The 16,218-nt window shown below is 44.1% G+C and overlaps 1 protein-coding gene across 1 annotated transcript in view; it reads left to right on the top strand.

The window, feature by feature from the left end:
• The first annotated feature begins 384 nt into the window (after positions 1-384).
• The window catches only part of LOC119650207 (3 beta-hydroxysteroid dehydrogenase/Delta 5-->4-isomerase), a 37,968-nt gene continuing 22,134 nt past the window's right edge, over positions 385-16,218 (top strand). The window contains exons 1-2 of the mRNA XM_038052773.1: positions 385-669; positions 942-987. The gene's annotated coding sequence lies outside the window, so the exon portion shown is untranslated. The remainder of the gene's footprint in view (positions 670-941; positions 988-16,218) is intronic.

Here is a 16,218-nt window from a genome sequence, read left to right as displayed (position 1 = left end):
GTTTGGTCTTGAAGGAATCCCGTCAAAATAGAAACCCCTGGAGACAGAATTTATTCCTAAGTGGGGAGCCTTACAAGGGTTTCCAGGATAGTATCCTTCTGGGATCTATAGGAAGATATCTTGATCCCCCATGGGAATCATTTTTGTGGGTAAATTTCTCATAAATTCGTATCTGATAGTTCGTCAATTTATAGCTGAAACCTCTGGCTCATTCCCATATCGTTTTGTCCATGCTATCTAACGCCCTATCGTAGTATGCGCAGATGAGATAGCTTCGTCTAGTTGGGTCAACGTTACAGCATTGATTCAGAGGTGAGTTGAACGCCGCTTCGGGTTCAACTCCACAACCAAGTAATTATGTCGTAACACCTTGAATCTTACCAAACATCACGTATCCAACGCTTTGTTATACTTGTATCTGCCACGATAATTATCTTACCAGAAAGAAGACGAGGACGGAGGAACGTAGGCTGTGCTTGGGAGAGAAATACGAAAGATACACAATCTTGAGCCTCAGGTGGACGCTACCTGATCTTTGTTGTGGTTTGATAGTAATGCTTCAAAGCTTAAACTGATTTTGAATCGTGAAGACGTAATTCCGACTTGTGATCTGAACGTGGAGTTTCACTTTCGTTTTCAGTTGTGTGTTTTGGGGTTTTGTTATTAACGGTATGAAAAATAGCTAAAAGTTCTTGTTGGTGTTGAGATGCTCTAAGGACCACAAAAGTGAAGATTTTGGTTGATGTTGTTAGAAGTTGAATATAAAACTCTGAGTGCTCAATTAAATAATAATAAATAAATAAATAAATTAAATAAATACAGAAAATCTTTTTTTAAAATAAAAAAAAATCCAACAATTTTGAAATGAAGAAATAATTTCAAATTTTATTTAAATTTTCATGTTGTGATTGTGCTTGACCTTTTGTGGTATTAACAACCAGCTTGATGCAAGCCACCTTCATTTGGATATATTATTAAAGCAAAAAGGTAAGATTTAAAAAAGCTTTTTTTCATTAGCGTTTACACTTTTACAGTTCACCTTTCAACGTGCCATCTTCGTAGATAGATGCTTAACGTTGAGACTGTTCAACATTTGAATGAAACGTCTTTGAGTAGTATTCGCCAGTATGTGTAGGATTAATATTGCAAGTGAGGGTTCAATTAATATCTAGTCAATCCAATACGCCAAAAGTAAAGGCAGGATGTGATGTCAAGAGGATCGAGACTATTAGAATATCTGGTCTGCAGATCCTTAATTTGGGTAGTGAACCCACTTTCATCAACGTGATCAGACGAGAGGCCATCGACATCATGGTGGGATCCCCTAACATTGCGGCTCTTGTCGGCGAGTGGATAGTATCAAACGATATCACTCTCTCGGATCACAGGCGCATTGATTTCGTAATAGACCACCACTTCCTTTTTAAGGTTTTCTGTGAAAGAAAACCTTATTAAAATCGAGTTGATGCCTGTCTGTCTGTCTTTTTTTTAAGGAGGTGGAAATCTTCAAAAGTCTCCGCCCTAGGCCCGCCTGAGTGTGCGATTTTTACCCACTAAAATCACCCCTGACTGACATCACGGGTCTGAGTCAGCTTACTTTAGCTAGGTCTCTTTCCGTCTACCCGGGTTCACCACAGTTTATCCTGGATTGCTGTGATCATGGAATTGATCGCATTCCAATCCCCCTGGCAAGCTATCATTCTCTGGACAAAATTTTCTGGTGGTACCACTTCATCTAGTTTCCTCTAGGTTACTCCTTTTTTCCACCAACTTAACACATTGGAAGAATAAGTGCGTTGGGTCCTCTGAGACTTCATCGCAGTTTTGACAATTAGGTGAGGTGTCAAATTTAAACCTGTACAGGTGTTGACGGTATCCTCCATGGCCGGTTAGAAACTGGGTGAGATTATAATTGATCACCCCATGCTTTCTCTCTAGCCACTCCCCGATGGAAGGTATCAACCTGTAAGTCGAACGACCCTTTTTTGATTGGTCCCATCGCTGTTGCCATCTGCTTATGGATCTCTGCTTTTCAGCTTTTTCCACCTGCGATAAGGGAGAGATGGACCTGGTGTTATATATGTTCATCATCTCGGTTGTCACGATGTCAAGCGGTATCATTCCCGAGATGACGAACGCTGCATCATCTCAAACCGTCCTGAAGGCAGAACACACCTTTAAAGCTGTTCTTCTGTAAACCGTACTCAGTTTACGGGCATTGCCTAAAACATGCAGCGCTTTCCCCGGACCGCATACAGCATGATGGAATTCACTACCCTGGCTATGAGCAGCCTGCAAGTATGCCGCGATTCTCCTACGTTCGGCATCATCCTTGTTGGAGGCATACTCATGGTGGATGCTTTTTAACAAAATATGCTCTATGTGCTGCTTAAAATTAAGTTTTTCGTCTATCATTACTTCCAAGTACTTGATGGCCGACTTGGGAGTGATGATATGATTCCCGAATCTAATGCAGGCGTAATTTCTCTTGCGCTTAGTGATGGGTACCGCTTCTGTCTTTTCTTCCGCGAGTGCCACTCCAGAACTTTTTAACCAAGCCTTAACAACGCTGATTGCCTCGCTTGAGTACAACCCAGCATCTTTGAGATGCTTTGCGACCACAACCAGTGCTATGTCGTTGGCGTAACTCACCACCGTAGCCTCGTTTGGAACCGGAAGGTTAAGAATTACATTATCCATGATGTTCCGCAGTAATGGGCCCAGTACAAAGCCCTGCGGGACATCCGCGGAGACAACGTACTCCTTGGGCGCATCATCGTTATTACACCAGAACGTCTGCTCTTGCAAGTGGATATCGACAATAGCAGCGAGGTAGATCGGAACACCAATCGTCGCCTAAGATTTTCGTATATGGTTTCAATTGGCTGAGTTGAATGCATTCCTCACGCCCAGGGCCACTACCACGCAATATTTGCTGGTACAACCCCCTCCGCAATTTGCATTTTCGACCAAGCCAGTAACCATTTTGTTGGCATCAATAATTGTTCTGGCTTTACGTAACCCATTCTGCCGATCTGAAAGGCCTCCTTGGCTCTCGACGACCGGGAGTAATTTATTATAAATTACCCATTCCAATATTTTCCCCATAGTGTCTGGAAGATATATGGGTTTATAGAAGGATGGTTTCCCTTGAGTTTTGTCAGCCTTAGGCAGCAACCCCAGCTTCTGCCGCTTCCATGGTGCAGTAAAGATACCCTCGTACATACACGCTTCGAACAGCTCTGCGAAGATATCCGCTGTACATTTGTATGTCCGTTTGTCACACCCTTTATTCGGAAACGGCGGGACCGATTGTCACGAAAGGTGATAGATTCCTTTTACATAATGCAAGTGGCGCCATTTTGTGTTGAATTTAAGGGGGGCTCCTCATTTATGTGAAAGGAGGGGGCAACATTTTTTTTCACGGAATGTGGAGTATCAAATGAAAGGGCTCAATTAGTACTTTTCGTAACTGTTGCCACATTTAATATCGGCTGAAACGTAGGGAGTGAGGCTCAAAATATGGCCCCCAAAAATTGTAACTGGTCTCAATCTCAGAACTTATCCTACCGAAAAATCTGAAAAAAAAATGCAGCAGTGTATCTAAGCCTCAAAATACATCCCGTTCCGATATCCTCACAAATAAAGTTAATAATAGTACATTAGCATATTTTAGAAATTTAGCCGGAAACCCACCTTAAGTTCATGCTAGAAGTGCAAAGTGCAAGGCAGTGCTGTAGGGAATAACATAAGGTATAACTTTGGGAAGTTTGAAAGAAATGCAACTATAATTAACAAAGTCATAGAAGGTGAAACTTTTACATTTCATGTAAATTTCATGCATCCAGTTGGGTTTTAATCGGTCGAAACCGTACTGGCAATCAGATCGGCTAATTCGCGATCAACAGTAGATTTAGTAGTTGTCGGTTAGATGGGCGTAACAAGAGAGGTGCTCACATCGGCTTCGAAAGGGATCACCATCTGATGGTAGCTTACATTCGCTTGTATGACCCAGTTGTCGCACGACCGTAAGAGAGCCATCTTGCTGATCGAACGGTAGATATACTGAGTAACCCGCTTGAGAATATCGATGAGCATTGTGCCGCCATCAAAAATGCTCCTTTTTCTGGGAGCTGCACAGGCCGACGGCCACGTCACAAAGGGGCGCGAAAAGATCTGGCTGACTGCAGAGTTGTGATGAACGAAAGGGCTTGAAGGCTCTACTGAACGTTGTGAGTGATGATGGACGTGACGTGCTGACGTGCTCGAACTCCAGTAGCAACTAAAATAAATTCAGCATAGTGTACGCCGTGAAAAGCGAGAATGTGCTATTATGCTGGTTAGGTAAGTGGAAGATGCCGCAATCCCAATGATTTCAGAAATGTATACCGCATCACGAAAGGGCTTGCATGTGGTCGCGAACCTTTTAATGGTCCCGTCAACGGTGGACTTTTCATCCACGATGATGAGTTATTGAAGAGGTGGAAAGAACATTTCACCACGGTTCTTAACCGTATCATATTCAGTGGGGTTCCTCCTCTTGCGGGTGAAATGGCTGGTACTCATAACTCGCGGATGCGGACTGTTCCTTCAAACAGAAGAAAAATCATTTCGGCCATCATCATGCACTCAAACAGAGTAAAGCCGCTGGGCTTGACGGTCTCCCCGCAGAGTTATTTATCGCTGCACCTGCAATTACGGCAGATCTGTTGCTTTGATTCCCACGGAAATCTTGGGAATCCGAGACTTTGACCAGAGAGTGGAAGAAGGGGATGATGGTCAAGATCCCAAAAAGGGGATCCGTTTCGAGTGTGACAAATGGAGTGGCATCTGGGTGCTCCCTGTCGTCGCAAAGATAATAAATAAAACAATCCTGGAACTCATCAAAGTACATCTCGAAAACTCGACAGATAGCAGGCTAGTTTGGGCTCCGGATCGTCCTGCCTTGACCACATCAGCATCCTACGGATAACTTTGGAACAGTGCGTGGAGCTAAGATCCTTTTAGATCACCTGCTCTTCATCAAGAAAGCTCTACGCGCATGTGAACAGGGAGTGTGTCTGGAGTGTTTTACGCAGGATTGGCATTCAGGATAATCAAACAATAAATGTGAAGTGCTGCACTGAAGCAAAATTTCGGAGGATTTTCCGATCCGAAGCGGAGTCTGCCAGGGTTCATTCTGTTTCCGATATTATTTCCTCTTGTTACCGGTGACGTTATTCATGCTGCCTTGTAATGGGGACATGGAGGAATTCAATAGACTATGCTGATGACATCTGTTTGCTTTCTCACCGGGTCATGGACCTTGGCCGGGAAAGAGTGACAAATAGAGTTGGACTGAAGATAATAATAAGAATAATCGTTGCCGGAACAATCCATATTGGATCAGGGTCTTGAAGTACGTTAGAGCACTTCATTTAAGACCTTAACGATACACTATAGTACACTATGTGCAATGTGGTCAGAATTGCGCTCGCTCGAGATTATTACCCTGATTTGACTCAGGTACTTATTCACAGCTGAGTCGACTGGTATTGGACGTCAAATCACGATACAAATGTGTTTGTTTTTGTATTGCTATATGGGAGTAGTACATGGAAAGTGAACTCCGCTGTTACAGAAAAGCTTCAAGCTTCCATGAATATTTGTCTGCGTCGTATCAACAGGGAATGCTGGCCTGACACTATCTCAAACGAAAAACATGCTCGACGTACAGACTTAGCACTCGTCCCAACGGCATTTGGCGTAGAACAGTAGAGAAGGGTTCCAAGCACCTCGGGAAGTCGTGGGAGGAGCTGAAGTGGATTTCAGGCAAATGTGAACGATTGCTTGTAGGTGTAGTTGATGTACTATGCCCCACCAAGGGGTGAAGGGTAACCATATAAATTGTTAATCTCATTTAACGGCGCCGAATCATAGCGTTTATCTCGCGCTGTGAACTTGCCACTTGCAAAGCGTTATGTGTGATGACAGTGAAACTGAAGCACAATCTGACTGTGTGGATGCTCTGCACTCAACCTAGAAGTGAACAGGAAACACTAATCTCAGATGGGTCAATAAGATAATGCTCGTCTGGAGGTTTACGAAGTTCACAAAGTACGGACGCCATAATGCAGGGAATACGTTCTCTGCAAATAATACTTCGGAAAACTCAGCAAACCTATCCGACATTGTTTTTGCCAGGAGCTGGAAGATCCTATTAAGTTTGCATTCCGGACTATTTCCAGCAGTTCTTCTCTGATTCTGTGGGTAGTGCTCATCTTCAAAGACTTTGATGACAGCCACGATTCCCTCTTTGCCGAAGAAAAAATCCTTAAATGAATTTCAGCAGGAAATTAATCCACGTGATCCGCGGGAACATATGGCTTCTGAGTCGTCTATTTGTAACGTCCATGAAATCACGAAAAATGTATGTTCATCACTGTGCAGAGCCTTTCCAAGCGTGCATTTACTTCATCACGCAACTAACTCAAGATCCCTTTTAGGCGTTATTTCGTTGACTACCATCTTCTGGACAGGCATCTATTAAATTAGTAATTATATTTTGATTAGGGGGGGGGGGCGTAGTGTATATCTCAGTCCATATGTTATTGAGAGGACTTTTATAGAGTTGAGTTCGGAAGTTATCTGGGAATCCAAATCCTGAGTAATACTTTAAGAGTTAACTTTATTCCAGTTAATAATGAAGCAATGTGACACCTTCATTCCTTCGCACAACATGAATATGAGGTCCTGCCGCATTTCGACTTCGGCTACGAATACGGATGCCTTTGTATTGTCAAACAAATCGAATCTCTCTTTTCCGGACCTTTGAGAAATCTCCAGGCCCAAGGAGAATCAACCCTTCCCCTTCCCTCTCATCAGGTTTGCCCACGCATTACGAAGGACTAAACAGAAAACATATAAGTTCACTGTGATAAGAAGTGAAAGTTGTAGAATACGTTTGCCAAGTTGCAAAGCACGGTGGCTTAGAATTGATTATCCTTATTAGAGTTTATAGGCCTCAACTGACTGAAACGTTAACCGCGTTAGAGGAAGGCTTGCCTTAGCTTTTAGGACCCTATGCCGACGACCGAAAGTTTCATAAGTTTGCCTAAGATAACTGTAGTCGTTCGGCAAACCTTTTAAGGAGTTAACCTACAAGCAGAAATTCCTTCAATTATCTAGGTCCTTAAACCAAATGTCGAAATTTAATTGCCTATTGTGTTGGACCATTTTAGAACACTTCATTTCGAGACAGTAACCTTACCCTTGGACACAATTGTGGTCTATATTGCTCTTGCCCGGCCAAATCCTTACTTACAACTGACTCGATTGATAACTGACTTCCAGCCTATGACAAAAATCCTTTCAGTGCACGATCTTTTTAGTGTGAAAAGTGAACGCTCTAACCATTATCCGGATATTGTCAATCGTATATATAGCAGCCCAAGGTTGGCTCCTTTAAATCATCATCATTTTCGCAGAATTAAGAAAGTCAGGATTTTCAAACATCGTAAAATCAGTCTATTTAGAGATATATTTTGGTTCAAAGCTGAATATGCCATAAGCCGGTATCTAATAACAACCAAGTAAGCTCCAAACTATGACCTTTCCCTAGCTGTTGAAGGCTAACTGACCATCTATCTATCTGAAATGCGATACGGCTGGTGTACTTTTTTATGTGATTAATTCTTATAATAACATTTAATCTAGCCTTGACCACGTGGACTACAAAATTTGAATTTATCAGCTTTCGTCTCTCATTTTTTTTCGAGCCATGATTAAGTGGTGCGTATTAAACCTTGGCCGCAGCAAGACAAAAAAAAATCTTTAACCAGTTTTAAATTCAGTACATTGTTGTGTAGTATACTTTCACGATGCACTGTTTCTTAATACGACCTTAGTGTGGTCTTAATGAGAAAAATATGAATGAATGCATTTTTGTCATAATATTTGCTTATTTTCCCTTCTTTAATGGTATTTGTCATGAGCTATTGTGGTAAACGAGTATCTTTAGGGTTGCACCATTATTTTATTGTGAATCATCAAGATTAAGGATTTTCAATTAAAATGAGGGGACAACATGTCAATACGGTGGACATCAACTGATTATTTATTTATCCTGCATTTTTAATAGTTGTAGATAAATATTGTATCTGGAACTTCAAGGTTTGATACAAGTCTCCGGTTCGGGGTCAAAAGCCTTTTTCAAAAAAGAATTATACTCATGGTCAGCATTAGGATACGTACCGCAGTCCTGGAGGTGCGCACGGGTGGTTTTCATACCGAAAGCGGGCAGGCGCTGTCATGAGTCCGCGAAGGACTTTCGGCCAATCAGCGTGACCTCTTTCGTGCTGAAGACCCTAGAACGCGTCCTGGACATTCAAGGACGATTATGGAGAGAACGCCTTTCTCTAAGTCCCAGCATGCCTACCTCAAAGGAAAATCCACAGAAACCGCCCTCCACGAGGTAATTGGCACGGTTGAGCGGTCGCTGCAGTACAAGCAGTATACCCTTGCTGCCTTCTTGGATATAGAAGGAGCTTTCAACAACGTCAGTACCAACGCCATCAAGGAAGCCTTGACCGGTATTGGATTGGAGGGGTATCTCACGCATTGGATTATATCAATGCTGAGTACCAGGATAATCCAGTCGGATCTGGGAGGCAACCACTTGACCAGAGCTGTGAACAGAGGCACGCCTCAGGGTGGTGCTATCTCACCGGTGCTCTGGTTAATAGTAATGGACAAAATTTTATGTACATTAGACAGTAGCGGGGTGAAGGCGGTGGCGCATGCCGACGACTTGGTGATATTAGTATCAGGGATGTTTCTGTCCATTATGAGTGACATCATGGAAGGAGCGTTGCGAAAGGTGTGCCTGTGGGCCGCAAGATGTGGACTCAGCATAAACCCAACCAAAACGCAATTGATGCTATTCACCACCATGACAAGGATACCTGAATTCCATCTACCACGGCTGAATGAACAAAGATTGGTTCTTTCCTCTAATGTGAAGTATCTGGGTGTAATCCTGGATCCTAAGTTAAATTGGAGGTTGAACATAGAACTGAGGGTTAAGAAGGCCTGTATAGCCTTCTATGCCTGTAAGAGAACCTTTGCCAAGAAATGGGGTCTCCGGCCGAGGATGGTTTTCTGGATGTACACCGCTGTAATGCGTCCGATCCTGACGTACGGATCTATTGTATGGTGGCAGGCTTTGAAGAAGAAATACAATAGAACGAAGCTTAATAGGATTCAAAGAACCGCGTATGCAGGTGCTACGGGGGCCCTGCAGTCCTGCCCGGCAGATGCTCTCAATGTACTCCTGCATCTCCTCCCCCTTGACCTCCACATCCAATATGTTGCAGCGTGCAGTGCCGTCAGACTACGTGAGTCCGGATGCTGGGCAGCGAAGTCCTACGGCCACAGCAACATTCTAGATGAAATACCTCGAGAAATCTGGATATCCCCCACGGACTATGTCACACGCAAGCTGAACTTCATGAGAAACTTTTCTGTGGACCTTCCAACCAGGGCGGCGTGTTGCAAGACTATGACACGGTATTCTTTACGGACGGATCAAAGATAGCCTATGGAGTCGGCGCGGGGGGTTTCTCGAGTACACACGGTGTATCCAAGTCGTATGGTCTCCCAAGTTTCACCGGTGTATTCCAGGCGGAAGTACTGGCGATATTGGAAATCTGTCGATGGTTGGAGCGTGATTCGAGCCCCAAGCGTAACATAGCCATTCTGACCGACAGCCAAGCGGCCATCAAGGCCTTGTACTCAACGACGACATCTTCCCGGTTCGTGGGGCAGTGCAGAGACACGCTCAACTATCTGGGCGGCACGCTCAAGATCACTCTCCTCTGGGTTCCCGGGCATAGGAACATAGAAGGGAATGAGCGGGCTGACGGATTGGCCAGGCAAGGCTCTGCTCTTGGCAGTCCCTCGGGGAACACAGTCGGTGTTCCGGTGGCGGCTGTCGGGGGCCGAGTCTACTCGCACTACCTAGCAGCCGCGGGCCTAAGATGGCGAAGGCTTACAAGCTGTGCCAAATCAAGGAGAATTTGGCCCGCTTATAACATAGCCCGATCACGAGAGCTCCTGTGCCAGACGCGTGCAAATGCATTCAAGATTACGGCGGTCTGCACGGGGCACTGGTCCATAGGGGACCATGCCGCTAGGCTCGGCTTACCCTACAACTCGCATTGCCGAAGCTGCGGAAGGGAAACCCTCATGCACTTTCTCTGCGATTGCCCGGCTCTGGCTCGAGTCAGGCTGCGGACACTGGGTAAATCATTCTTTGGGGACCTCAGTGAGATTTCTAGTTACAGGGTCGGAGAGCTGCTTTCCTTCGTGAATGCTACGGGCTGGCTCTGAAGATCCGAGCCAGCTGGACTCCGCTTCCCTGTTCCTATAACAACAGTCACGGTCTTAGGAGTTTGTGGCATCAAAACGGCGCACCAAAGCGCTAATTGGGCTCCTCGGAGCGGCGACTGATACCTACCTACCTACCCCCATGGTCAGCATTGGCATTTGGTGGCGAAAAAAAAAGAAAATTATTACCTGTTATCCTCGACAAAATGACAAGGGGTGACCCTGGAAGTTGGCTAGTACTTGAGTGCTGATCAACAGAAGATTGCGTTGCAACTAATTCTTGGACACATGGATGATATGCTCGATAACCGGCCGAATCCACTTCATTAACCTCCCTTTCTCACGAAATGCATTAGATGCCGGTGCTAATACCCTCTCAGGGGGTTTAGTAGATGAAAGATTTAACATATTAGCGGGCCAATGTAGACAAGGTTTGAGGCAACGTACTTTGTACTAGGCTGAGTGAAAATGCTGAGATCAGGGAAAGAGATAAATAAAGTATAGTTGGATATGTAATATATAAATGCTAAATCCTTTCTGATCTTCCTTCCGACCAGTTCCGTGACAAGACGACCAAGAAAATGTTCCAATGTCGTTAGAAACAACATTTTCAGATTGAGTAGCAAGCTTCGGAAAAGTGCTAGGGCGTCCACCTCAGTCGACGCGGAAGGACGGATTGAGACATCCCTTTACATTGCAATTCTGGATCTGGAGAAAGCGTTTGACCGTGTGCCACACAAACCTATCTGGTATGTTCTATGAGAGCATTTAGTGCCAGAAGAACTCGAAAAGTAAAGTTCAAAGTGTGGCGGGTGTATGGAAACCGCTTCGTGCCTCTGTTGGCGTACATCAAGGAAGCTCCCTCTCACCACTCCTTTCTATTCTTGTTATGGACACCGTCACACGGGACATCCAACGTCCGGCGCCCTACACACTGCTTTATGTAGATGATGTTTTCCTAGCGTCTAATAGCAAAAATCATCTCGAGTAACATTTCAAGAATAATGATTGCCTCATACAATGCACTGAGTTTTTGACGACCTCATGAGGACAGGCACATTTGCTGTCAGCGGTAGTGACCTGTCCAGAACTGAGGGATTTAAATATCTCGGGTCAATGCTATCAGCCGATGGAGAACTGCGTTATGAAATTGCTTCACACATTAATGCAACTTGGATGAAATGGCGTTTCACAACCGGTGTTCTTTCAGATCGAGGTATCAGCGAAAGTCTCAAATCTAAAATTCACCGCAATGTCATCCGTCTTGTCGCTCTCTATGGTTCTGAGTGTTTGCCAACTATAAAAGCCAATGAACGGCGTCTTGCGATAATGGAGACCAAGATGTAGCGTCGGCAGGTGTGCAGCCACAGCAACATGGAGAGGTTCAGACTGCCCTGAAGGTGCTGCACACCCTTATCGCCGCTATGAAGAAAGTCATGTGTACTTTTCTCTGATTGCTTTCAAACAATAGTGTTTCCTACGGGTGCTGGATGTGGTGCAGCTTTATCTTGAGTCTCCAATGTGAGGTCTAATATTCTTTCGTTCTAACGATATGTTAGTATTTGCTGCTTTCTGGCAGGTATACTCCAGGTGATTGAAATTGATTTTCGCATCAATCATCACTCTCAGGTATTTTATAATCGGCTTGTTGTGATGATGTTTCGCCAAAGTGAATAGTAATTGTATATCATTTTCTACGGCTAGCAATCAAGACCACCTCTGTCTTTTGTACCGCAAGATCAAGCGGAGCCACCTCCAGTCGCGCTTTTATGGCACTGCTGGTTTCAGTAGCATGCAATTCAACATCTTCAGGTCTTTTTCGTTGTCTGTCTATCTATTTATCTGTCTCCCCAGGCGAAATTGAGAAATTCATTCAAGAAATAATTATTGTAATGTTTTGAACTCTAGAGTTCTTGTTGTTCTCTAATCCTCTCCCAGGGAGCGTCAGTCCTCCCATGTTTATTTAGGGTTGGGCCGTCGCAGGGGCACCATATTATCTGGCCCCCCATGAAGAAGAAAGGGAGGCAGGGGCCGATCATCGGGTAGATGCCCGAATCGGCTCAGAGCTGATCTTTCTCCGACCAATTCTTGCGCGTTAGGTTTTTGTAGTTAGTCCTCTCCCTTATTAGGCCGTTTGACATTTTTTCGGTGGTATCACTCCGCCTTGAGAGTTAATATCTCTTTTGTTTTGTTGACTCTGAATCAAGGAACGTGATTAAATCTCTGTGCCCTGACAGGGAGATAATATGTGATAATCAAGAACCCCGGCTCACATTTCGCCAAACTACTAGTATTCGGGTTAGATCCAGCACGTACCGTCCGGTTCCATACATTGTTTCGCGCAGTGGGTATTGACGACTGGCCAATCTGTTAGGCGAGTTTGGTTTGTTAATAAGTTTGGTGACCGTGTTGGGGCCAAGGTGATACCACAGTGCACTCTCATCGTAACATAGTTGACGTCCAACGTGGGGCCACAGTTGTTGCGTACGTAACAATTCCCCGCAGTACTCGTTCCATAAGAACGAGATCCATGATCCCGACAGCTCCGTCCGCGAAAGATCTTCACCCTGTATACTAACCACCTCCACAATCACCTCCCCAACATTGAGTTAAATTTTTGATACATATAGGGAGCCCAGGTAAATATTTCCGCGACTTGGCATAACTGCCAACCGTAATGAAATCCTTTCACAAAACATATCTCCTCTTGAAAAACCAAACGTTCTAGCTAACCATTTTGCGAAAGCTCTCCAATTCATTCTCCAAATGCTTGACCAAAGCTTTGAAGTTGAAGTAAATGCATCAATTAACTCCCTTCGATCTTCAGGGTAGCCTACATAACGATGAAATCTATGAGTGATACCATGGCGGTGTGCTAGTCATTTAATCCGTATGGATGAGGATGATCCAGCCCGGGAAGTCTATAAGGGCAATATCTATGGTAGAAAAGAAGACAAGGCAGACCCTGCCGGAGATGGAGCGATGGCGTAGGTCAGGACGTCAGACAGCTTTGAGGGATGTCGAATTGGTGAACCTCGGCGCAAAATCGGGATGTCTGGAGTTTCTTATTAAGGCAGGCCTAGACCGGATACTGGTTGTTGCGCCGGTGATGATGATGATCTTCAGAGTCCTTTCCTTTCGCCGTTTTTTGATAGATGGCTTTAGAGATACGTGGTGAATAGAGCTGTCGGGGCTAAAGTGTCATTTGGCAACTTTATATATCTGTGGAAAGCATCAATTCCAAGCTTAAGTGATTTTTTACTCGTTTCATATATTTTTAATCGCTTTAAAATGTTCGAGCCAAACTATCGTTATTTGCGAGAAGTTTTACTTTACGTGAAAAATAAATTTGAACCAAGGCTCATCGAATGCTCTCGGATAGGTATGATGAGGCAGCAATAAGTGAAAGAACGTGTCAAGGTTGGTTTCAGCGCTTCAAGAACGCTGGAAAGAAGGAAAATTGGGTTTGAAGAGTTGACGACTTTGCTCGATGAAGATTCGTACCAAACCCAAGAAGAGTTTGCGGAATCATTGCATGTGACTTAGCTAGCCATTTCCAAGCACCTCAAAGTACAATACGAGTTGAAGCTGAGGGGCATTGAGCGGCGTTTGTTTGGTTGCGAACAGCTGCTTTAAAGGCAACGGCGGAAGGGATTTCTGCTTCTGCTTCCCAAATGCAGAAAGTCATGGGGTTTGCTGCTAAAACCGCGTGAAACTATTACAGGCACACGATATCGAACGCACTTGATGCATTTGAGATGGGCACTGAAGGAAAAGCGGTCACAGTTTGAGGAAAGGCACGAAAAAGTGACTTTGCTGCACAACGATGCCAGTGAAAACGTACTTGCAGACCCTGAAATGGCAAGTTATACTCCACCCGCCATACTCTCCTGACATCCTTCCATCTGATTACCTCCTTTTTCGATCCTGACCTGGCCCATCGGCATTTCTGTTCTTACCATGATTGGTGGATCGCCTCAAAGGATGATGAGTCCTTTCGACGCGGAATTCGTTTGCTGCCGGATAGATGGGGAAAAGTGGTCAAAGGTGTCCACGTGCGCTTTTGAGACATGTTTTTTGTTTTCCATTTTCAGCTTGATATCCTGATATCCCTTTTTGTATCTCGGGATTAAAGGGCACGTGAACAATTTTGTCAATGATATCTGAGAAGCGGAAGTGTCAAAATGACCTTAAGCATTTTCATGCTTGGCTAGCACAGAATCGTGTAAGTGTCCGTTGTTGCGACACTTTAGTAGAATTGTCAAGTTTAGGTTGCGGTTGACATTGGTAAACTCGAATGGTTAGTTGGCTAACCCGCAGAGTTAAATAGTTATTATAGGTTTCGATTAGCACTTTCACGAGCAGATACTAGTTTTGACATCAATTGCCAAATAGAGGATCAAAAATTACGAGCTTGAAATGAGACTGGACTCATTTTCAGAAACTGTCCAATCGAAAAATTAGGAAAAACTTACGATGATACACCTCAAAATGCATCCTTATCTCGTAGAAACTCCAATAAACTTAATAATTGTATGTTATGCAATTTTTGAAATTGATCTAAAAGCTCCCTTAATTTCATTGTAAGGGTAGCGATCTTTCCAGCCACTTGAAGAATACATAGTATGGTGCATAATACAATACAGTTTCGTTTGCTTCTTTGTACTGTCGATCTTTTATCTTCCTCAATTCGCCTCGATAAAATTCCCTACTTTGTCGGTCGTAGCCTTAGTCCGTGTAGAGTGGAGCGCTTGTCGAATCACCAATTAACATATCGACTCCGATATTGAGGAGAGTTTTAGCTAGTTCTCGTCAGTGCGCCTCTCTCTCTTAAATTTTTTTTTCATGGTCCATGCAATCCAATATTGATAGTGAATATTGTCATTTTGGACGTGATCTTAGCAAGCTATATCACTGATTCTTCGCCTTCATTACCGCGAGGCAGTGTTCATTGTATCTGGTGGTTGGTCAGCACTTTAGACCATAGTGGGTAATAGGGCGAATCATACTGTAGTAGATTTTACATTTGAGCCGTTGTGGAGTGTTAATACGAGATATTAACATTTTCAATTACATGCAAATATCTGTCACTGGGAGTGGGTGTTCAGAGGTGGCGGTGAGGAAGACGGGGCGGCAACCTTGTCGGCCAAACCAAAACCAAGTGGCTGAGAAGAACCTCCATAGTGGTAGCACCGGGAGATGCAGTACTCACTTTGGCTTGCCGGCTGTGATGCAGTAGGCGAATGTTCCTGGACTCTCATACTTCGGGTGAACTCCCGTTTTATGTGAGTACAGGTCGGTTGTTTGCGGTTGGCCCCCTAGTGGGAGCTTCATGGGGGTTGTTGGTTATACTCAATCGAGAAGAGACCTTCGGGCCTCGGTGTGGTGTTGCGTTTCAACAGGGGTGCCGTACTCCTTAGTTCGGTAGAGATTTAGGTAGGTCTTGCATCCACCAGTATGAATGCTAAGCCATATTGGTATATATTATATTGGTTGGTATAAACTGGTGCCGTTGTTGCTTGTCTCAGCGGGGCTCTGATTGTGGTTACAAAATCAATCCGTGTCTTAAGAAGACCGTGGGATTAAGTCGTCCAGACCACTTCCACTGTCAGTGGAAGCGAATTTTGGGGCAGCCTCCAGTTTCCGACTTAGTCAGCTTTCCATCAAGATTCATTCAAAATAATCGGTTTACCATCACATTATTAGGTTAAGTACTAAATTTAAAATCTTAGATTAAATTTGCTGCCGAAGTATCTATTTGGAAAAATTATTTTGTTGTGAAGTCTATTCTCTATTACTAAAAATGATGGTTGAATTTCTCTCTCCTTGTCCAAACATGTGTGTACTTCCGTG

The sequence above is a fragment of the Hermetia illucens genome, chromosome 2 (assembly GCF_905115235.1).
Source record: "Hermetia illucens chromosome 2, iHerIll2.2.curated.20191125, whole genome shotgun sequence".
Taxonomy (NCBI): Eukaryota; Metazoa; Arthropoda; class Insecta; order Diptera; family Stratiomyidae; genus Hermetia; species Hermetia illucens.
Note: the sequence above shows the minus strand (reverse complement) of the source record. Positions and strands in the feature narration are given on the sequence as shown.